At 38.4% G+C, this 24,657-nt stretch overlaps 1 protein-coding gene and 1 pseudogene across 3 annotated transcripts in view; both read right to left on the bottom strand.

The window, feature by feature from the left end:
- Positions 1–24,657, bottom strand: part of ARHGAP10 (Rho GTPase activating protein 10) — a 317,730-nt gene that overhangs the window by 59,635 nt on the left and 233,438 nt on the right. The window lies entirely within an intron of this gene.
- Positions 17,295–22,481, bottom strand: LOC125093028 (peptidyl-prolyl cis-trans isomerase NIMA-interacting 4-like; annotated as a pseudogene).

The following is a 24,657-nucleotide window of genomic DNA, read 5'->3' as shown; positions in this document are numbered from 1 at the left end:
AGTGTGTGGATTTTAATCACAGTGAAGACAACATCTCCTGAAGGCATGTATATGATTATATTTATCAGAATCATCTAAAACCTTTTTCAAGCATATATGCCCCCAGGCATGGCCTATATATTTAAGAGTGCAACAGCCTTTTTTTCTCTCTCTCCATTTTTAACGTTCATAAAAATGATATGTCTAAAGCAAAACCATGTTTTGAAGGTGGTCAATGGTGGTCCTTTATGAGAAGCTGCATGGCCAGGGCAGGAGATGTTTATCAGTCTTCATATTAAATCAATGGTTTTAAAATTTATAGGAACAGTTTGGTTTAATTTTTTATTGGTAATTTTTTTTGTTTCAAATTAGAGTTGTCCCTTGAATAATGTGGGGGTTAGGGTGCTGACTCCCCTCCCCTAGGCAATCAAAAATCAACATATAACTTTTGACTTTCCAAAACCTGAACTACTAATAGCCTACTCTTGACCTATGTTGTTACTGATAACATAAACAGTTGATTAACACGTGTTTTGTGTGTCATATGTGTTATATACTGTGTCCTTACAATAAAGCAAGCTAAAGAAAATTTTATTGAGAGTATACAATTATAGTATTGTACTGTATTTATCTTAAAAAAATCTGTGTGTAAGTGAAACTGCACAGTTCAAACTCATCGTTCAAACATCAACTGTACAATTTATTCATATTACAAAACTGATAACTAAAACACATTACATTCCTTGTAGAATTTCTGGTAAACTTAAAAAAAGAAAGGAAGAAAGAAAGAAAGAAAGCTGTTTAAAGAAGACTAAAAACCACCCATCATCCCACACACAGAAACATTTCTGTTAAAATTTTAATGACTATTCTTCAGAGCTTTTTTCCCCCATGTAACATTTGTCTAATTTTAAAGAAGTCAATACATGGCTACAAAAATATATAGATCTCAGTGTCCTAGAATTTGCCAGTATTCAGTCTTAGCAACACTGACAGGTGACCTCTGCCATATATAATTGTTAGGAATAAGCTTTAGGCAAGATTTGTTTTCTAAACACCTTTGCATATAGCTAGATTTTCACCTCCTACTTGAAATGTTTCTAATCAGGAATTTAGAAAATACTCATGTATAATTTTAAGAATATTCCAAGCAGCCCAATGGTTCAACCCTAACCTTGCCAACTCAAGCCTCTGTGGAAATCACATAATGGCACATGATAACAACTCCTTCAGGATGTACTGCACAATTCATTTTAGTATGACTTAAATATGATGAAAGCCTAATCTTTACCTAGTTCCTGCACCTTCAAAGGTGAAGCTAAAAAGGTTAATGCTTACATTCCTGCATTATACCTCAGTTTGGAACTAACTCTGTTATAACAGCTTGTGTTTGAAGTGTAAAAAGAAAGATCTCCCTCAGCTGATTTCACTTCTCCTAGAACCAGCTTTGAAACAAATGTTTCCAATCATGATGAATGGTGCTGTGCCTTAAGTACATTCCTTTAATTGGAAGGAAACAACAGTCAGGATAAAACGACCACAGAACCACACAGAGAGCAGAACCTCTTCATCTGTATTTCTGTTGACACCCTAATAATTTAAGTGCTTGTTACTTACATCTGTATAAATTATTTAGTACCCGTCAAATTGGGTCACGCATGCTCATCTTTGTCATAGAAATTATTCAAAAATCCAACATTGTCATCATTATATGTTTATTTACTGGGAGATGAGCATATTTAAGATCTTTATGTAATTTAGGTCCCAAATCATAAATGTTAGGGAGCCATCAATGAATGCTATCACTAATGGATAAAAGTCTACCATGGAATAGGATCCTTATATAGTCTCGGGCTACTGGTAGGGCACCTGGGTGGTGGCTCAGTTGGTTAAGCACCTCCCTTTGGCTCAGGTCATGATCCCAGGGTCCTAGGATCAGCCCTGTTTTGAGCTCCCTGCTCAGTAGGGAGTCTACTTCTCCCTCTCCCACCCATGTTCTCTCTCTCTCTTTCTCTCAAATAAATAAAATATTTTAAAAAATAGTTTGAGGCTATAACTTAATTATAAAAATGGGGAAAAACCTGTTTTTACAATTAAAATAATCTGTCAGTCATCACCTCTGACATTCTTAAAACAATCACAAATTCATTGACACTCTTCCATCAAGAGTGGCATCTATCCACCACCAAAAAAAAAAAAAAAAAAAAAAGAAATCTTGCCATTTGTAATGACATGGATTGAACTAGAGGGTATTATGCTAAGTGAAATAAGTCAATCAGAGAAAGATAATTATCATATGATCTCTCTGATATGAGGAATTTGAGAGGTGGGGTGGAGGCTTCTGGGGGGAAGGGAGCGAAAAATGAAACAAGATAGGACTGGAGAGGGAGACAAATCATAAGAGACTCTTAATCTCAGGAAACAAACTGAGGATTGATTGGGCGGGGGTGGGTAGGGATAGGGTGGCTAAGTGATGGACACTGGGGAGGGTATGTGCTATGGTGAGTGCTGTGAACTGTGTAAGACTGATGATTCACAGACCTGTATCCCTGAAACAAATAATACATTATATGTTAATAAAAAATAAAATAAAAAATAAAAAGATTAAAAAAAGAGAGAGAGTGGCATCTATATCCCTTCCCCTTGAATCTGGGCAGCTCCTAACCATGCCAACCAACAGCATATGCATTAGTGATGGTATAGAACTATGGATGCTAGATTATAAAAGGCACTACAGTCTCTGTCTTGGTGGCTAGAATACTCTCTTAGACTGCCATGCTCTGTGAGGAAACACAAGCTTGTGTAGGAGGCTCTGTTCCATTGTTCCAGAGGAGCCTTGCCTCTGAATCACCCCAGCCTAGGCACCAAATGTGAGCATGGAGGCCTCCAGATGATTCCAGTCCCAACCATTCCAACATCCCAGCTTATTTGCCTAGAATATTATTTGGGAGATAAACATCATTTACCTCCCAAAAATATACAACCTGAACCTAAACATGAAGAAAGATTCAAAATAAAGATCGTTTTATAAAAGAACTGGCCTAGACTTTCAGGAAACATGGTGGAGTAGTAGGATCCTAAGTTCACTTTGTCTCATGGTTACAACTCAATAGCACCCACATCAGTGCAAATAACCCAGAAAATGACCCAAAGACCGGCAGAGCAGACTCTCTACAGCTAAATGTAGAAAAGATGCCACACCAAAGAGGGTAGGAAGGACCACACCAAAGAGGATAGGAAGGGCAAAGACACCATCAGGAGCCAAATGGACCTGCTGGACTATCTGCAGGATGAAGGGACACAGTGGGCATGGAAGAGACCAGACCCCACACCAGATACCTCAAGCATGGGGAACACACATTGGAAAGAGGAATTCCCATAACATTTGGCTTTGAAGGGGCCTGGTTTCATAACTTCTTACAACCGATAGGGCTTAGCACTTGAACTTGAAGAATCAGTGGGCTCAGCTTTGGGAGCTAAAGGGTAAGAGGAAACTGAGTTACCACCATTAAACAGACAGTACAACAAACAACCCTGCTGAGATACAGCATAGAAACAGCAGTTTGAAAAACACCTGGAGTATACAGGAAGGAGATTTATTTATTAATCTCAGAGCACAGGCCAGAGGGGACATGGATCTCTCGGAGACTTCTCCAAGAAAAAAAGAGCTAGTGGCACCAACTTACCTACCCTGCTTCCCAGCCTAAATATATAGACATCTGCACAGTGCCAACATTCTCCACCTAGCTTGCTAAAAGTATCCTGCCCCCATCACAGTTCTATGGACATGCTCCCCATAACCCAGCTAGCCTCAGCAGGAATTTTTCCAAGCTGTTGCAGGTCCTCTCCCATAGAGCACTGCTGTGGACCTTGCTGTCACCATGCACCTTGTCTCCTCCAATAAACCCTTGGCCACAGCCCATCCAAAGTGATGCCAAAAGTTTGGCATGTGCTAGCAGCCCTGACAGTGGCCAACACCACTGAAAAGTGACTCCTGTCCCAGAGAGAGAGGGGAAGATAACTAGATATGTCATTCTAACTGCAGACATTAAGTCTGACTGCAGAACAGATCCACCAAAAAAAGGCTTCATAGGGGACAACTCAGGGAAAGCACCCTGTAGTTCAGTGCTACTGTTCCTCTGGCAAATGCATAGTCTGACTCAACTCAAGCCCAAGGCAGCTCCAGACTGGCCCACTAACAACCCAGGGACCAAACCCTGCCCACAACAGGTAAAGAAAGCCATGCACATGACTGGATTGAGCAAAGCCAGATGAGCCATAACAGCAGCATGCAATTGATACACATTGGAGATTCCCATGAAGTGCCATGTCCTGGTGAACAGAAGACATTGCACTGCAGGACACTATAAGACCTCTCATTCATAAACCATTACTTTAAAGCTAACTTGCCCAACACAGAGAAACTAACAAAGAGAGTTAGACTGAATGAGGAGACAAAGGAGTATGTCCCAAATGAAAGAAAAGGAAAATCAAAGCAAAAGACTGAAGCAAAATGGAGATAATATACCTGATAGAGAATTTAAAATAATGCTAATAAAGATACTCACTGGACTTGAGAAAAGAGTAAAGGATGTCAGTGAAATCCTCAACAAAGAGATAAAAAAAAAAAAAAACATAAAAGAACCAATCGGAGATGAAAAACTCAATAGCTGAAATTAAAAATGTACTAGAGAGAATAAATAGTAGACTAGAGACAGCAGAAGAATGGATCAGTGACCTGGGAGACAGGGCAATCCAGTTGAACAAGAGAGAGAAAAAATAATAAAAATGAAAACAGACAAGGGAACTCAGCAATACCATAAAGGGAATAGCATTCATATAGTAGAGATTCCAGATAGAAAAGAAAGAGAAACAGGGCCAGTAAATTTCTTGAAGAAATAAAAGTTGAAAACTTCCCAAATCTGGGGAAGGAAACAGATATCTAGATCCAGGAGGCACAGAAAGCCCCCAACAAAATCAACCCAAGGAGGTCTACACCAAGACACGCAGTAATTAAAATGGCAAAAAATACTGATAAAGAATTTTAAAAGCAGCAAGGAAAAGGAAAAAGCAAAATATGCAGGAAACTCAATCCAAGGATCAACTGATTTTTCAGCAGAAATTCTGCAGGTCAGACAATAGTTGCATAACATATTCAAAGTGCTAAAAGGAAAAAAACCTGCAACTGAGAATATTCTATCCAGCTAGATATCCAGCTAGGCTACCATTCAGAATAGAAGGAGAGATTTTCCCAAAGAAACAGAAGTTAAAGGAATTTATGACCACTAAGCCAGGCCATACAAGAAACATTAAAGGGGACTCTTTGAATGAAAAGGAAACACCATAAGTAGGAGTAAGAAAAGCAGGACGCACAAAAGCAGTAAAATTATATTTTTAAAAATAAGTCAAGGCTGAGGATAGTTGAGGATCCAACTATTAATTTTGGCTCAGGTCATGATCTCAGGGTTGTGGGACTGAGCCCCATTGGGCTCCATACTCAGCAGCAAGTCTGTTTCTCTCTCTCTCCCTCTCCTTCTTCCCCTCCCCCCACATATGTTCTCATGTTCTTTCTCTCTTTCAAATAAATGGGTGAATTTTTAGAAGAAAAATAAAAATTAGTGAATATAAACATTGAAATTAGAAAATGTAAAGTATGTCACCACATACCAAAACGTGGTGGGGAAGAAAAGTAAAGAATGGGTTTAAACGTAAGTGACCTTAAACTTAATATAGACTGCTAAATGCACAAGACGTTATACACAAACCTAATGGTAACCACAAATCAAAAGCCAATGAGATGCAAAAAAATAAAAACAAAAGAATCCAAGTATATCACTAAAGAAAACCAACAAGCCATGAGAGAAGAGAGCAAGAGAACAGAAAAGTACAAAAACAACCATAAAACAAGTAACAAAATGGCAGTAAGTAAATACTTATCAGTAGTTACCTTTAATGTAAATGGACTAAATGCTACAATCAAAAAACACAGAGTGATAGAATGAGTAAAAAAGCAAGACCCATCTATATACTGCCTACAACAGACTCATTTCAGACCTAAAGAGACATGCTGGTTGAAAGTGGAGACATGGAAAAGCAGTTTTCATGCAAAGAGCAGTGAAAAGAAAGCTAGGGTAGCAATTCTTATATCAGACAAAGTAGACTTTAAAAGAAATATAAGAGACAAAAAAAGGACATAACATAATCATAAAGAGAACAATCCAACAAGATATAATAATAGAACCAACCAATACATAAAGCACCCAATAATAAACATAAAGGAAATAATCCATAGTAATTCAATAGTAGTAGGGGACTTTAACACCCAATTACATCAATGAATAGATAGATCATCAAGATAGAAAACCAACGAAAAAACAGTGGCTTTGAATGACGCACCGGACCACATGGGTCTAACAGATATATTCAGAACACTCAGTCCTAAAACAGCAAAATACACATTCTTTTCAAGTGCACATGGAACAATCTACAGAATAAATTACGTATTAGGGCACAAAACAAGTTATCAGCAAATTCATAAAGACTGAAGTCATACTATGCATATTTTCTGACCAAAATGTCATGGAACTAGAAGTCAACCACAAGAAAAAATCTGGAAAAAAGCAAATACACGTAGGTTAAATAATAGGATACTAAAGAATGAATATGTCAACCAAGAAATCAAAGAGGAAATAAAAAAATACATGGAGATAAATGAAAATGAAAACAGCAGTCCAAAATCTTTGGGATGCAGCAAAAACCATTCTAAGAGGGAAGTTAATAACAATACAGGCCTACCTCAAGAAGCAAGAAAAATTACAAATAAACAACCTGATGTTATACCTAAAGGAGCTAGAAAAAGAATAACAAACCCAAAACCAGCAGTAGGAAGGAAGTAATATATACTAGAGAAAAAACAAAACAGAAACAAACAAACAAAAAAAGAACAAATCAATGAAACAAGGAGCTGATCCTTTGAAAAGATCAACAAAACTGATAAACCTTAGCCAGATTCTGGGGGTGGGGGAAGTGGTCAATAAACAAAATCAGAAATGAAAGAGGAGAAATAATGACTTATACCACAGAAATACAAAGGATTATAAGAGAATATTATGAAAAATTATATGCCAACAAATTGGAAAACCTAAAAGAAGTGGATAAATTCCTAGAAACATATAATGTGCCAAAACTAAATGAGGAAAAAGAAGAAAATTTGAACAGACTGGTTACTAGCAATGAACCAAATCAGTAATCAAAAAACTTCCAACAAACAAAAGTCCAGAACCAGTTACTATTCTCAAAGTATTTCAAAAAATAGAAGAGGAAGGCAAGCTTCCAAATTCTTTCTGAAGCCAGCATTACCATGATACCAAAAGCAGATTAAAAAACAAACAAACAAAAAAACTACCAAAACAGAAGTACAGGCCAATATCTCTGGTGAACATAGATGCAAAAATCCTTAACAAAATAGAGTAAACCAATCCAACAATACACTTAAAAATACATCACATCAACAGAGAAAGGATAAAAACCAAATTATCATTTCCATAGATGCAGAGAAAACATTGACAAGTACAATATCCCTCCATGAAAAAAAAAAAACCCTCAAAAAAGTAGGGTTAGAGGGAACATACCTCAGTATAATAAAGGCCATATATGAAAACCTCACAGCTAACATCACAGTGGTGAAAAACTAAGAGCTTTCCCCCTAAAATCAGGAATATGACAAGGATATCCACCCTTATCAGTTTTATTACACACAGCACTCGAAGTCCTAGCCATACCAATCAGAGAAGAAAAAGAAATAAAAGGCAACAAAATTTATAAGGAAGAAGTAATGTTTTCAGTATTTGCAGATGATGTGATACTATATGTAAAAAACCCAAGAGATTCCACCAAAAAACTACTACAACTGATAAATGAATTCAGTATATTCACAGGATACAAAATCAATATATAGAAATTCACTGCATTTCTATACACTAATAATGAAGCAGCAAAAAGAGAAATTAAGAAAAAAATCCCACTTATAATTACACCAAAAATAACAAAATGCCTAGGAATAAACTCAACCAAGGAGGTAGAAAGACTTATACTCCAAAAACTTCAAAATACCAATGAAAGAAATTGAAGATGACACAAATGGGAAAAAATCCATGGTTACGGACAGAAAGGACAAATATTGTTAAAATGTCTATACTACCGAAAGCAAACTACACATTTAATACAATCTGTATTAAAATACCAAGAGTGTTTTTCACAGAACTAAAATAAAGAATCTTGAAATTTGTATGGAACCAAAAAAGACTGCAAATAGCCAAAGCAATTTTGAAAAAGAAGAACAAAACTGGAAATATGGCAATCCCAGATATCAAGATATACTACAAACTTTAGTAATCAAAACATTATTGTACTGGCACAAAACTAGGCACATAGATCAAAGGAACAGATAGAACCCTGAAACAAAACCACATTTATATGATCAGTTAATGTATGACAAAGAAAACAAGAATATGCAATGGGAAAAAGACCATCTCCTCAATAAAGAGTGTTGGGAAAACTGCATAATCACATGCAAAAGAGTGAAACTGGACCACTTTCTTATACCATACACAAAAATCAACTCAAAATAAATTGAATATCTAAATGTGAGATGTGAAAACAAAGAAATCCTAGAAGACAGCACAGGCACTAATTTCTCTAATGCGAGCCATAGCAATGGCTAAAATAGATACATCTAAAAACGTATCCTGAGGCAAGGGAAACAAAAGCAAATATTTATTATTGAGACTATATCAAAATGAAAAGCTTCTACACAGCAAAGGAAATAATCAACAAAATTAAAAGATAATCTGCCAAATGGGAAGATATTTGCAAATGACATATATGATAAAGGGTTAGTATCCACAATACGTAAAGAACATATATAACTTGAAACACACAAACACGAAAATATTCCAAATAAAAATGGGCAGAAAACATGAACAGACATTTCTCCAAAGAAGACATCCATATGGCCAACAAGTAAATGAAATGATGCTCAGCATCACTAATTACCAGGGCAATACCAATCAAAATTGCAATGAGACAGAACCTCACACCTCTCAGAATAGCTAAAATCAAAAAACACAAAAACAGCAAGTGTTAACAAGGATGTGGAGAAAAAGGAACCTCAGTGCACTGCTGGTGGGAATTCAAACTGGTGCAGTCACTGTGGAAAACAAGTAAGGAGGTTCATCAAAAGATTAAAAATAGAGCTACCATATGAGCCAATAATTCCATTACTGAATATTTACCCAAAGGACACAAAAATACTATTTTGAAGAAATATATGCTCCCCTGGGGTGCCTGGGTGACTCAGTTAACTATCTGCCTTCAACTGAGGTCATGATCTCAGGGTCCTGGGACCTAGCCCTGCATGTGTTCCATACTCAGTGAGGCGTCTGCTTCTCCCTCTCTCTCTGCCCCCCACTCATCCTCACTCTCTCTCTCAAATAAATAAATAAATAGATAAACATTTAGAAATAAAAAAAATTTTTTAAATACATATATATGCACATCTAGCTTTTTTGCAGCTTTAGAATAGCCAAATTATGGAAGCCACCCAAGTGTCCATTGACAGATGAATGGGTAAGAGGTAATTTATATATGCAAAATGGAATATTATTCAGCCATAAAAAAGAACAGATGGATCTAGAGAGTATAATGCTAAGTGAAAGAAGTCAGAAAAAGACAAATACTGTATGATTTCACTCATATGCAGAATTTAGGAAACCAAACAAATGAACAACAACAACAAAAAAAAATGGAGACAAACCAAAAAACAGATTATTAACTATAGAGAGCAAACTGGGGGTTGCCAGAGGGCAGGTGGGGGGGATGGGTAAAAATAGATGATGGGGATTAAAGAGTACACTTGCCTTGATGAGCACTGAGTAATGTACAGGTTTGTTGAATCATTATATTGTATACCTGAAACTAATATAACACTGTATGTTAACTATATTAGAATTAAAATTCTTAAATTAAAAAATTAAAAACAACACCTGGTCTATACTCTTCAAAAGTATCAGTATCATGAAAGACCGACTGAGAAACTATTCTAAATTAAAGAAAACTGAAGAGATATATCAATGATTAAAACACAATTCATTATACTGGACTGGATCCTGCATGTGGGTAAATTTTTCTATAAAACCTATCAGTGAAGCATGCAACTCTTGATCTCAGGGTCATGTGTTCAAGCCCCAGATTACTTAAATTAAAAACAAAAAGTATCAAGTAAAAACTAATGAAGTATAAATATGGACTACTCAGAACAGTGCTTCTCAAATATTCATACACATACAGATCAGGGGTCTTGTTAAAATGCAGATTCTGGGGACGCCTGGGTGTCTCAGTGGGTTAAGTCTCTGCCTTCAGCTCAGGTCATGATCCCAAGGTCCTGGGATCGGGCCCCGCATCAGGCTCTCTGCTCGGCAGGGAGCCTGCCTCCACCTCTCTCTCTCTGCCTGCCTCTCTGCCTACTTGTGATCTCTGTCTGTCAAATAAATAAATAAATTTTTTTTAAAAAATGCAGATTCTGATTCAGCAGGCCTGGAATGGGGCCCGAACTTCTCAATTCTAACAAATTCCCAGTTAGCCTCAATGTATTAAGACTGTGGGTCACACTTTGTATTGCAATACACTAAATAACAACATTGTGTCAGTGTCAAACTTCCTGAATTTGTCCTTGGTTTTGGAAGACACATGCCACAGTAATTAGAAATGAAGGGGGTCATGAAGAAATGGAACTTCAACTCAAATGGTTCAACAACAATAACAATAATAATGTAATAACTTCTATAGTTATACAAATGTTTATTGAATTATGTTGCAACCTTTCTGTGGTCTGAAATTTTTCAACAGAAAGGGTATTACGTAAATTAATATCAACAACCCTACAAAGGTTGCTATTTTGATTTCAATGATGCAGATGAGGAAACAGATGCCTGAAGAGATCAAATAACTTATGCACAATCATATTACTAGTAAAGTGCTGAAAGGTCATAAAGTAATAATATTCCTTGCTTTTAAATATACTATGACCTTGGGAAAGTAATAGCCCATCTAGGTTTCCTGATCCAGCTGAAAGGGTTGCACCAGACCAGATGATGTCTAGCATCTCAAACACCATGCTCTTCCCATAAGCCAATGCACCCTGCAACTACTACATCCTTCACACATTTCATCTGGGCAGGTCTTTTTTTTTTTCCCCCACTACTTTCACGGCAGAATAAAGGAGCAAAGGTAAACATACCCAAAATACATATCCATATGACAGATATCAATGATATTTTGAATTGGTTAACTATATGAAATGTAATCTCAAAAGTTAAAGAAGATCAGAGGGTAAAACACATATTCTCTCCAAGGAATAGCACTGTTCCTTATCTGGATGCCAGACTTAGGTTTCACAAAAGTAGACATCAAAATGGTCTCGGTAAAGTAATGTACGCTTCCATCGTTTGAGGTCCTGCAAGGAAAGTTGAAAGGAAAGCCTTCTCAAAGGCCAAAGACATTTTCAAAAATTTAATCCTAACTCTGAGACAACAATAACAAAAACAAAAGGTACCCATGAATAAAGGAAAGGAATTGAAGCAGAGCAAATCCTTCCAACAAATGGGGATCCCAAACTGGGCTCAGATTTATTACTAAAGGAATGGTGATCACTTGGAAGAGCAGAAAAGGATAACCAGAAACTACCACAGGTTACTAGGAACCTGCACTCAATTTCCTTTCAGGCTGGGAAATATCAACACTCTCTATATACATCTAGATTCTAATAAGGCCTCATGATATGATATCTTCACATATAAAATGAAAAAATGTAGCCTAGTCAGAAGTTCCTAAAATTCGGTGGAGAGAGTCCAGGATGGCAGAGGAGTAGGAGGCCTTAATTCTGTCTAGTGCCATGAAATCAGCTAGATAGCTATCAAATCATTTTGAACACCACTGAACTAAACCACAGACCTAAAAGAAGAATTGCCACAATTCTCCAGATACAAAAGCAACCACTTTCTGCAAAAATGACAAGATGGAAAAACTCTCCTCAAAAAAGAGAAAAAGAGGCAATACTGACAGGGACCTAATCAGTATAGACATAATTAAGATGTTGGAACTAGAATTCGGAATAACAATTATAAAGATAATATCTGGGCTTGAAAAAAGAAGACACTAGAGAATCCCTTTCTGGAGAAATAAAAAAACTAAAATTCAACAAATTTGAAATCAAAAAGCTATTAATGAGATGCAATAAAAAATGGAGGCTCTAACTGCTAGGGTAAATGAGATAGAAGAGAGAATTAGGAATACAGAAGATAAAATGATGCAGAACAAGCTGAGAACAAAGAGAAACTAACTGGATCACAATGGGAGAATTCTAGAGATACGTGATACCACAAAGTGAAATAATATTAGAATAATTGAGATCCCAAAAGAGAAAAGAGAGAAACGGGGAGGGCAGAAGGTACACTGGACCAAATTATAGCAGAGAACTTCCCTAATCTGGGGAAGAAAACAAGCATTCAAGTCCAAGAGGCACAGAGAACTCCCTTCAATATCAGTAAGTCAACACTCCAACATATAATAGTGAAACTTGCAAATCTCAGAGACAGAAAATCCTCACAGCAGCTTGGGACAAGAGGTAACATAACCTACAAAGGTAGAAACATTAGGCTGGCAGAAGACCTATCCTCAGCAGACTTGGCAGGCCAGAAAGGAATGGCAAGATATATTTAGGGTGCTAAATGAGAAAAATATGCAGCCAAGAATACTTTACCCAGCCAGGCTGTCATTCAAAATAGAAGAGAAATAAAAAACTTCCAGGACAAACAGACACTAAAATAATTTGTGACCACTAAACCAATCCTGTAAGAAATATTAAAATCCTTTAAGTGGAGACAAAGCCTCAAAGTAACACAGACCAGAAAGGAACAGAGACAATATACAGAAACCAAAGAAGTGTATGGATGTTTGTTTGTGTGGATTATGTCCACTGACATTCTTATGATAGAATTAAGAAATAAAATTTAAAAAAATATTTAACCACATTTTAGTTGATTAAAAATAACACATCCATTACATATTAACATGTTTTATGAAAAAACCATGGTTTTCCAAAACAAAAATAATTTAATGAGAGAAATGGCATTGTTTTCCATTTTGAAAAATTTCTTCAATGTCAGATTTAAGAGAAGGCAGCTGGATTCTCATATCTGCTTCTGCATTCAATCTGTTTCCATATTATGATATCATATCACCTCTGGAAAACTCCACTTTACAACTGTAAAAGAATGAGTGGGAAAGGCAATTATCATAAAAATAGCTATGACCTCAGAGATCCCTAAAAGGGTCTCAGGGGACCCCCATTCACACAGGTGCTAATAAACCTGATTAACACAATTAAAATTATCATGCTCACCAGACACTGTTTGGAAGAACTATATTAATACGGACAAAGATTCCTCAACCTCAGCACCCTTGAAATCCTGATCATTCTTACTGGAAGCACCACCCCATGCATGGTTAGCAGTATCTCTAGCCTCTACCCACTAGATACCCATAGCAGCCCCACTCAGTTCTAACAACCAAAAATGTTCCCACGCATTGCCAAATTTCCCTAGCGATTGAGATCCACCACCATACATCTAGAGAAACATTTCTAGTGTTATGCCTCAGAGCTCAGTATTTGTTAGTAATCGCTTGTCTTCACAGACAGAGGACACAAAACTGCAGAGATACTGAACAATTTCTGGAGCAAGAAGTGTGCCCAAGCAGGTTTCAGCAGATTGGAAACAAATAGACCGGAAATATAGGGTTGAAAAGAAAAAACTGTCGGGCCAGTACTTGAACCTGTATAAAAACAGCCACACAAGTACAGTATGAGAACATATGCCTCAGGCACAGCTATGAGCAGTCAATGTGGACAGTATGGCTTGGGTGAAGCCACCACCTGTCATGAATGGCAAGCTGAGGACATCTCCAACAGGATTGACAGGTAGAACATCTAGAGCAAGGAAGATGTTAATCTCAACTGCATTCCTTACTGACTGCACCATACTAGAGCAACTCAACGCAATTCTGACAGCATTTACTGAGATGGCATCAGATCCCACAGGTTAAGGGCTCAGTCCCATGAGACTGCATCCCCCAACCCCTGCTTCAGATGCCAGGCTGTAAGACCAGGTTTTAATCTGGGCTTCTGACTGGCTATAAATCAGAGGTTCACATGATCCACTCCTTGGGCTCAATTAATTTGCTAGCGCAGTTCACAGAATTCAGGAAACCTGTTTCCTCACTAGATTACCAGTTTATTACAAAGGATGTGAAAGGATGTAAATCAAAAGCCAGATGAAAAGATACCTAGGGTAAGGTGCCAAACAAAGGAATTTTGTTCTCATGGAGTCTGGGATCTGGTGCTGTGACATGTGGGAAGCTTTGTGGCTTCGCTCTGCTTTTGGGTTCATTATGAAGGCTTCAGGACATAGGCATCATTGATTAAATTATTAGCCACTAGTGACTGATTAAACCTCCACCCTCTCTCTTCAACCCCTAAATCAGGGGTTAGGTCTGAAAGTTTCAATACTCTATTCACTGTTGGTTCTTCTGGCAAAGAGTCCCCATGCTTAGGTACTTTACAAAAGTCACCTCATTTATATAAGCCCACTTGTGGCAGAGAAAGCTTTTCAGGAATAATAAGACTCCCATTTCACCTGAAGTGATTCAGGGACTGAGGACAAGAGACCAAACTCAACAAAGATGTCCCCATTGCTCTTATGGCTCAGGAAACTCCAAGAATTCTGGGAACTGGGAGCCAGGAACGGTGGACAAAGACCAAACAGATATTACTTGCTATAAAACACAGCACAATGTGACTAGGAAGGTGGGGAACTGAAAACAAGGTCATGCAATTTACCAGTCACCTAATTCTAAAAACACTATCATGTGAAAGAGGGATTCATTTTGTACTTGGTCCAGAGATTAAAACCAGGCCTAATGGGTTAAGAATCTAAGAAGGCATATGTCAACAGAATATATGGGGAAAAACCTTCTGAACTAATGAAGTTACATAACTCTTGGCAGTGAATTTGGGAGACGAGGAGTTCCATGTCACCAAAGTTTTACCAAGTCCTACAAAGGTAAGACCAGGAGCATGCCAAAAGAGGATCCAACACTACATGCAGGCTGGGCTTGAAGAGTTGACCCATGAACCCATGAATGAGAAAGTATCTGCCCCTCCCCAAAAGATAGTCTCACTTGCCAAGCTATTTGAGCCAAGTGCCTGACTCCTCAATATAGAAACAAGCATGTCAAGGTGACCTGTTACCCTTTTCTGCAAGACAGGATAACCTTTCCCCAACCCCTGTGATAAATTCACACTGTACCATGCTGAGACCTGAGCTTCCTTAATTCCCGCTGCAAGTTGGCCATGCTCTGAGTTCTCCTTAGGTCCCAGATGCACAGTTAATGTGACACAGGGGTGGCCCTGACTGTTATGGAGTAATCTCGTCTTACCACTCCTTCTATTCTGGTTTCCCTTTGCAGTGGAAGAACGTGTCAGATATCATATACGAAAAAGCTTTGTGAACTGTTAACATTTCACAAATGCACTCGTTAAACATAAAGTTATCCTTATTTGGCTTCTGAAATAGTGATCTTACAGCTCCTCAGCCATGGATATAGAGATGTTTGTTGAAGAGCATAATGATTAACCCTCTTGGAGCTTCATAAGAGCCACAGCACCTATAGGCATTTTACCCTTATTTTCCTATATCCTACTATGCAAAAATATGTAAATAAAATAGAACAACAACAACAACAAAAAACCATACAGGTACTATAGTAGTAATACTGAGTGAGCACTGCTCCAAGAGACCCAAGAGTCCAACTGATAATAAAGTCTGTGTGTTGGGGAACATTGGGGTGGGGGGTAGGTGGAAATTTTAGCCAACTGGTGAAAGCTGGCAAAAGCTGTAAACTAATGTCAACTTGGGGAGATAAGATGAGAAGTTAACTAACCACCTATAGAGCCGGCACTGTATTTTCACTTTTAGAGTTATTATTGTATGAAAATAGGCAGATAATGTGTTGCTCTTTAAATATGTAACCTTTAAAAATATTCTCTTTTCTACCTAAAAGAACATTCTTCTGGAAGTCAATAGGGACACAGAAGTTACTAAACCAATTCAGTGAAATGGTGGGACATTCCTTCTGTTGATTGCTGTATAACAGCCCTCTCTAAAGCCTCGGAGTTTCAAACCCAGGGGTCACCAAGATCTAAGGGAAGGAAACAGATTCTCTTATCTTGATGGAAGGAATGTAAAGGAATTTGTGGTCATCGTTATGTAATCTGTCATAAAGAGACACATTTATTTCATTTCTTCATCTGATACCCTGTACAACCAGATGATAGTTTGGATACAAGCAAAATAATCATTCCCAAAGCGACTTCACAATGTAAGCACTCTGTCGTAAAGGTGCTCAGTAGGTCATACATACAAATACTTCTCTCATCACTGCTTCAAGTTTTTGTCATCTAAAGACAAGATGGCCCTGATAGGCCTTCATTCGTGGAAGGACATGAAAGCATGTAAGGAGCTCAAACTCAAAAAAGAATCGGACTCATGGTTAAGGTTCTTCAAACTGAAGTCTGATCTCTCTAGCAATTTCCAGTTTCTTCTAGAAGCTGAGTCAAGTTGACAGATATTTTTACACTGTGAGATATAGAACAAGAGTATTTGTTTATTCCATAATGTAAATTTAAGTATGTGGTAGTTGGCTTTAAGTCAAACAAGGAGACTATAAATGAACCATAATGTCCCTATCTTAATAACACTGTTGATGAGGGTACTGACACACAATACCAGAAAAATACTGAGTCCTCCCCTCCACCCTCAAAGATAATCATTGCCAACAGCTTCTTTGATTTCTTCTAAGAAAATTTTAAATGTTGTTTATGCATATGCCTGCATACACACACAAAAACACACACACATAATTTCTAGGTACGTATTTTAACACACAGAAGATTCTAATAGAGATACAGTTCCAAGCCTCAATTTTTAACTATTCAACTATTAACTGAATGCTTACTATGGAACATACAATGTTCTGCACCTTAGAAATAAATAAGCATGAAGGCCCTGAGGGAGAAATGTGCCCGGCATGTTCCAGGAATGCCAAAGAGGCCAAGATGACCACAGTCACGAGGGTATGAAAGAAAAGTTGGGTCAGTGAGTAGGATGAGATTTTTTAAGTTTAATTCAGAGTAAGGGAGTACACACCAGTGTTTTAGATATCATTCAGTTTCAGTGTGTTCATTTACTAGTGCCGTATAAGAAATTACCACAAACTCAAAGCCTAAAAACAACACATTTACCACTACTGTATTTTCTGATTTGTGATGTGTATGAGAAAGGTATCCTCTCTCTCAGAGTTTCCAAGAATCAGGAGTCCAGGCACATCTTAACTGGGTCCCTCTGCTCAGGTTCTCGACTTACGAAGCCATAATCAAAAGTATCTGCCAGCCAGCATTACAGAGGCCAAACTGGGGATAAATCGACTTCTGTACTCATTTGGGTTGTTGGCAGGATTCATTTCCTTTCAGTCAGGACTGAGGGGTCTGACTTTTTGATGAACATGGGCTGGAGGCCCCAAGTTCTCTGCCTTGTCAAGGTCCTCTCTGAAGGCAGTGCCCAACATGGCTATCTGCTTCTTCCAGGCCACCAAGAACCTCTGTCTCCAGTCTGCTCTCATGGAGTCTTCTATAACAAAACCATCATGGGGAAAACAGCGCTCACCCCAGATTCTACTGGTGAGAATCAAGCCATAGGTCCCACAGGCATCCAAGGGCCTAGACTACTGGGCCACCTTAGCACACGTCCACTCTGCTTGGTATCAGTACTTATGAGTCCATTCTTGTTAATGGGTGGCTGAGCATTTCTCCTTATGGCCATCCCATAATTTATTTAACCCTCTTCCCTGCCACTGAAGGCTTTTTCTGATTTTTTTTTAAGTTCTTTCATACAATTTTATTTTCTCCCTTCAACCATAATTATAGGATATACAAACTGTGTCTTAACCAGAGGCTCTGTAAACACAGGCTTATTCAGCCCACTTACAGGCAAGACAAATGTTGCTTCTTGAAATGGTCCCACCATGGAACCTGTGGTCATCCACTCCTAATCACCCCCATGCCTGGCTTTATCTTCATTATACTGTGTGGCCACTTCACTGAATCTCATTTCAGACTTTAACTTTCCCATGGCTTCCATGACTTTCCCATGTTTTTCCACACAGAATGTGTCTGACCTTTACTGCATTGCCACCACCTTTGGGACCCTGTGCCTACTTGTCAGAACTGTCACTCCCAGAAGCTGATTCCCTCTCGCCCCTTTCCCAGAACCACTTTTTCCCTTGGGCAGCATCTTCGAAACTTGCGGCAGAACCCTCAACCCATTTCTGATTCTTGCACTGAGGTATGGTGGACATGCAATAGCAGTGAATATGCTCTACATTTTTGCAAAATCTTGACACTTAATCCTTCGAGTCCTTTGTAACAGAGAGATATGGCTTCAAAGCAGGAGGTCATTCTAAGCCTTGATGGACACGCAAACCATCACAAAAAGTCTGTTCCAGCTCACATATACTCATTTCCTCCTCCAGGAGATTTCCCTCAATTCTTGGTGGAACTTTCTAGCTTTCTTCAAATAGGTGTTCTTCATCTCTTCATTTAACCTTACACACCGGTGATTTATCTCTTCTTGATTTAGGCTTACATCAGGCAATTCATCTTTTCAGATAAAATTGATAATAGGGCCTGCTCTCCCACTGTATTTTCTGATGGCTTGTGGTCAATATGGAAGCTATTGATTTTGGTAATTACTTTTAATCCTTCATCCCAGTGAATCATTTTAGTGTATATAAGAGCTCTTCAATCTGCTCTCTGGGGCTATCTATGTGTACAATCACACCCGTAAATAATGCAAACTTTCCCCCTTCCAGTTTCCAAACCACCTCATATTGCTTCGCTTTTCTTGTCTAATAATTCTAGGACAATAGTTAATTAGTAACAGTGAGCCAAGTCACAATTTCAACATTCTAAGTGTTTCGGTAAGTAAACAGAATACTAACTTAAGGAATAAAATACACATTTTTAGATCATTTTAAGGAAGTATCCACATATTTCTGTTTTACTAGAATACTTCCCTAAGAATTACGTAGATTCTGTCACATGCTTTTAGGCATCGGCTATAAGGTTTTCTCCTTTGACTTAATAATATGATATACTGTATTAATGTATTTCATAATATTGAGCCACTCTTGTACTTCAGAGATGAAGTCAACTTAGACTGAAATATTACACAAAGTATTGCTATTATTTCCTGATGTATTATTTAAGGTCTCTACACAATATGCTTAAGTAAAATTGATCTACAACTTTATCTCCAACTGGCTTCGGCACTGGTGCCCTACCAGCGTCATAAAAAGAATTTGAAACTCTCCTCTACCATAGTGTGGACCAGTTTAAACATTAACAGATTCAACAGTTGCTTCCAAGTTTAAATTCACCTGTGAAAATACCTGTGCATGGTGCTTGTTGGGGATGGCAGCTCTTTTAAAGTTTCCATTTCTTTATTAGTTCACTAATTTTATTCTGATTTTCAAACTTTTGTGCACTGTGTATCTATGGTTATTTCCATATTTGTTTCTATTTATATTTGTGAGCCTCTCTCCCACCCGTTTTTCTTGACTAGCTTAGCCAAGGAAATCTGTTTTATGTTCCCAACTCTACCAAAAATGCAAGAGGTTTTATAAAAAACACTTTTTTCTTTCCTAATTAATTAATTTCATCTTTTATATTTCTTAATTTCTCCAAATTTGGGGCGAAGTGGGTGGAAGTGTAACATTTCATTCTTACTGACTTGGTTATCCATTTCCCTCAGAACATAATTTCTGCACAAATCTTTAGGTTTTGATATTCTTGTTTCCATGATATTTTTCTAGGCATTCTCCAACTTTTTTATTTCTATTTTAATTCATGAACCATTAAAGTTTCTAAATTTCCAGGTGACCAGGGACCTTTTTCTTTTCTTCCAACTCCCAGATTTAGAGTATTATACAGATCAGGAAAAAAACGGTCTGTGTTATTTCTACCTTTTGAAATTTGGGATTTTTCCTTGTGGCCAAAAACAGATACTCAAAACCTATAAACACTGCTTTATTGTCTTCTGAGCTGCTGTAGGAAAATATGAGGCAACCAGATGTATCCTCCTAATGGGTTCTCTATTTTTCCTCAAAATCTAATAACTTAATCACAGTTTGTTTCTATATGGTTAATTCTGAAGAACTTAAAATCAGAACTGAGGTTTCTTGAAATTCAGTGAATGTTCTGATCAGATAGATTATGGTCTCACTTTGATTCAGAAAAAAGTTATCATCTGTTTTATCATTAAGATTATTTCTATCGCATGCATTTCGTTCTGTACTGCCATGGTGACCTGTGACAGGTCATTTTCCCCTCCACCTGTTTCTTTGACTTCTTTTGCCTGTCTCTCTCCGTCCACTGACCGTGACTGTTTCATCAATGAGCGTAATTTTTTATTCTATTCCTTTTGACATGTTTTAATTTGTTCATTTGTTTCAAAATACTGTACGTGTGTACTGTTTTCTTAGCTCCACAAGGACCTTCAAAAAAAATCCCTTAATCATTTTATTTTTTCAACTCCCATTAACTACTTAATTCTTCTATAGAGACAAATTTTAGTAAGTTCTTTTCTTCTCTTCCTTAGATCAGTATTTCTTCCAAAACAGATTCTTCCACTACAGTTTACGTTTTCTCCCCTCCTGCTGCAATACATTCATATAGACTCCACAGTGGGTATTTTTGGTTGGTTGATTTCAGTTTTACTTGTGTTCTAAACGGGCAGCTTTGTCAACACTTTATTCACACCACGACACCATGGGTGACACGTCCTTGAATCTCTTCCCATGTTGCGGGGGTCTGTTTTCTTCTTCCACACACAACAGTTCTGCCTGCCCGGCGTTCTGTAGCTGGAGAATGGTGTGTTTGTCTGCTTGGGCTGCCACAACAGAACCCCACAGACTGGGTGGCTTGAACAACACAAATCTATCTTCTCACAGTTCTGGAGCCTGGAGCCCCAAGCTCAAGGTACCGGCAGGGTCTGCTGCTCCTGAGGCCTCTCTCTTGGGCTTGTCGGTGGCTGCCTTCTTGCTGTGCCCTCACATGGCCTTTCCTGTGTGCATGCACATCCCTGGTGTCCTCTCCCCTTCTTATACTGGATGGGGGCCACATCCTTATCACCTTGTTTAATCTTAATTCCCCTTTTTTAAAGACCCCCCGACCCCAAAACGCTCCTCCCCTGTGGGTTAGGGCTTGAACATTTTCAGAGGACACAACTGGTCCCTAACCAATGGGGAGGGGGAGGACAACAGTGCAGCCGGGGCTGCACACAACCTGGTCTTTCACCTCATCTCGGGTTTTCCCAAAATGCCTGTGTCTGTGCTCAGTCACCCTGCCTGGGCTGCCCACAATTCCAGCAGAGTTCCTGGCCCTTCAGCCCCCACCAGGAGTCTCTGCCCTTGGTGGCCGCTATCACCACTTCCTATCATTCTCCAGGCAGAGGATTTCTAGATGCTCACATCACAAGCTATCAGGGTGTGAAATGGTATTCCTCTCTCTACTCTTGGGGTTCACTTTTCCCATGTTCTTCTCTTATAGAAGCTCTTTTTTAAATTTTTAAATTTAGTCTTGATTCTGAGGTTTCCTTTCTGACTTTGTTTATTGCTGGAGATCACCGCCCTGGGCTGTCTGTGAGAGGGAGTCCATGATGCATCACACCCCACCTAGTCTCCTTCCCTGGCTAGGAGAGCAGGGTGGTCAGGAGGAGCTTCTACCTTTGTGGAATTTGCAAGTCTAACCCAAGGCTGACCGAACCATCTTCTACACCTCCCTCCAAAAAGGGATTGTGAGGATTACATATGCATCTGTTCCGTGTCGCATCTGTGGAAGGCTGAGTTAGGAGTAAAACAGATGAGGTCCATGCCAATTTTTAAAAATGTCACGTGCTGGTCTCTAGCTTTTCTTCCATTTGACTAATACCAAGGTGTTATTCTTTTCTCCTTTTAACCCATTTTTGGTTTATATTGTAAGATTCTTGAGATCTGAGCTTGCCATCTTAGAGCATGTGTTTGAAGTATCTGTTTTAGATAAGAAACAGACAATAAATACTACTGGTAAAGACATAAGTAAAAGGTAACACACCATCACATGTAGAAGCCTGTAACTTTACTGAATTTCACTAGTTTCCTTACTCCCAGTTGTGTCAAAGAGCCACATGTTTTTATTACGATATTTCAGTATCACCCAAGTTCATTTCCCCAAAGCAGGGATTCCTAACTGAGGTTCCTTACGGACTCTGGTATTAGTGTATACCCTCAAATTGTCCGTAAATGGTATATATGCACTTGTATTATTTTCTTTTTAGAAAATGAGATTGTGGGGCACCTGGGCAGCTCAGTGGGTTAAGCCTCTGCCTTTAGCTCAGGTCATGGTCTCAGGGTCCTGGGATCAAGTCCCGCATCGGGCTCTCTGCTCAGCAGGGAGCCTGCTTCCCTCTCTCTCTCCGCCTGCCTCTCTGCCTACCTGTGCTCTCTCTCTCTGTCAAATAAATAAATAAAAATCTTTAAAAAAAAAAAAAAGAAAGAAAATGAGATTGTTATCTTTAATCAAATTCTCCAAGAAGTATGAAACATAAAGACTGGTTAGGAATCACTGACCTACAGTAATGAACGGAAAAGCTGCCAAGAACATAAAACAATGGAGAATTAGAAACCATTTATAAGAGTTTGGATTCATCCAAATAATAAAGTCAAGTGAAAGAGTTTTCTTTTCATTTATGCGGAATTTGGATAAAGCCCAGAGGACTTCCAAAAGAGTTCAACCACAGGTGACCCTGGGCATTGCAGGTAACACAGTCCTACAGAAATTGTGGAATACAAGGAGTAGACACAAGAAACGATTATTATGCCGAGGACCCTTCCACATCAATCCATCAGTAAGTACAGCTTACTCTGAGCTTATTAGCACATTAAGCACAAATGACCTAATTCCTTCATTAAATTTTGAAAATGATGACTAATCCTCTTAGTAGTCATGTCCTGCATTTCCATCTAAACAGAAATGACATTCTAGAAAAATCAAGGGTTTAAAGGCTTTCCTGGAGAAAGAATGTCTCCACTTTCACTTATTGCTGAGTTAGGGAAAGAGAAACAATTACTTCAAAAGAGGCACAGCCCATAAATAAATTCTATTCTCAATATACAAAACAAGCAAGGTTGATTCAGCAACAAATTAAAGAGAACAGGAGGCAGATACTGAGATCATACACTAAGATTATGATCCCGCTTCTGTGTGAGTTTCTGATGTACAGTTTCTTTATGTGACTATATACAGCACTGCTATCATTTCCAAAGGATTATAAATCTTCCTCAAAACTTATTAGTCCAACCACTTTAGAGGTTTGGTTTGGCACCAACTACAGTCTGCAGCCCATGTGCACTTTTGGTAATTAAGAATAAGTAATAATGATGACAAACAACACAGCAGCTGTGCAATGATTAATAAGAACTGTCTTGTGCACACAACCAGGCACTGGCATGTGTGTCTCCAGCAACTATATAAAGCTCATGCCTTGATGAAATCAAATACAGAGATTTCCTTTCTCACTCCTACACATTCCAACAGAGACATACGTAAGCACTTTTGTACAATTTAAACTTGGAGCTATCCATGTACTAATATTGACTGAAACACTATGCATCATTTAAGCTTAAAAAGAAAAAAATATGGTCTTGTTTTTCTTGGGACAGTAGAAAGACCACAGAGGATTTTCTAACTGTGTGGCTTAACTGCCTGAAATCCTTTTTGGAATGAGGCAGACTGTCAATGAATAAAGCAAGCTGTGTGACCCTGGGTAAGTTAATTTCAATGCCCCAAACTTCTGTTTCTTGCATTAGTCTGTAAACTGCAGAGAAAATAATACTACCTAAAAGACAACAAACAAACAAACACACTCTCTCAGGGTTGACTGGCTGATTCATGGGTCCTACGAACGAGACCTAGCCAGTGACTGGAACATCAGGTACTCAAGATGGCCTTGGTGCCGACGCTCTGCCCTACACAGACTAGATGCTTAGGAAAAAGCAATTTTGAATTTTATGATTACGTCCACTAGATCTCCTGCAGGCCTAAGTCACTGTTGTAAAGGGAATGGGTACATACCTTCTGAAGAAACGACTGATTGATTCACAAAGGAATGACTGCTACATAAGTCTTCCGAGTATAGAAACGGTCTTAACCTGGCTTTGGACAAAGAAAGCTACTGGCTTCTTGAAGGTCCAAACTCCAAACACACAATCCTTGGGCCATGTTACTAGAACTCTACCACTATGTCAGAGTTTGTTACACACTGGACTTCCAGAAAGCAAGATCTGCTTCCCCCCACCCCCTTAATTTTTTGTGCCTGTCCACGCAGTACAAGGCATGAAGGAGCAGCTTTATAGATGTATGCTGAATGAATTGGTAAGTGTATAAAAGAAATGATGCCAACACCAAATATC

Source organism: Lutra lutra, chromosome 2 (assembly GCF_902655055.1).
Source record: "Lutra lutra chromosome 2, mLutLut1.2, whole genome shotgun sequence".
Taxonomy (NCBI): Eukaryota; Metazoa; Chordata; class Mammalia; order Carnivora; family Mustelidae; genus Lutra; species Lutra lutra.
The sequence above is the reverse complement of the archived record's forward strand: the minus strand, read 5'-3'. Positions and strand labels throughout refer to the sequence as shown.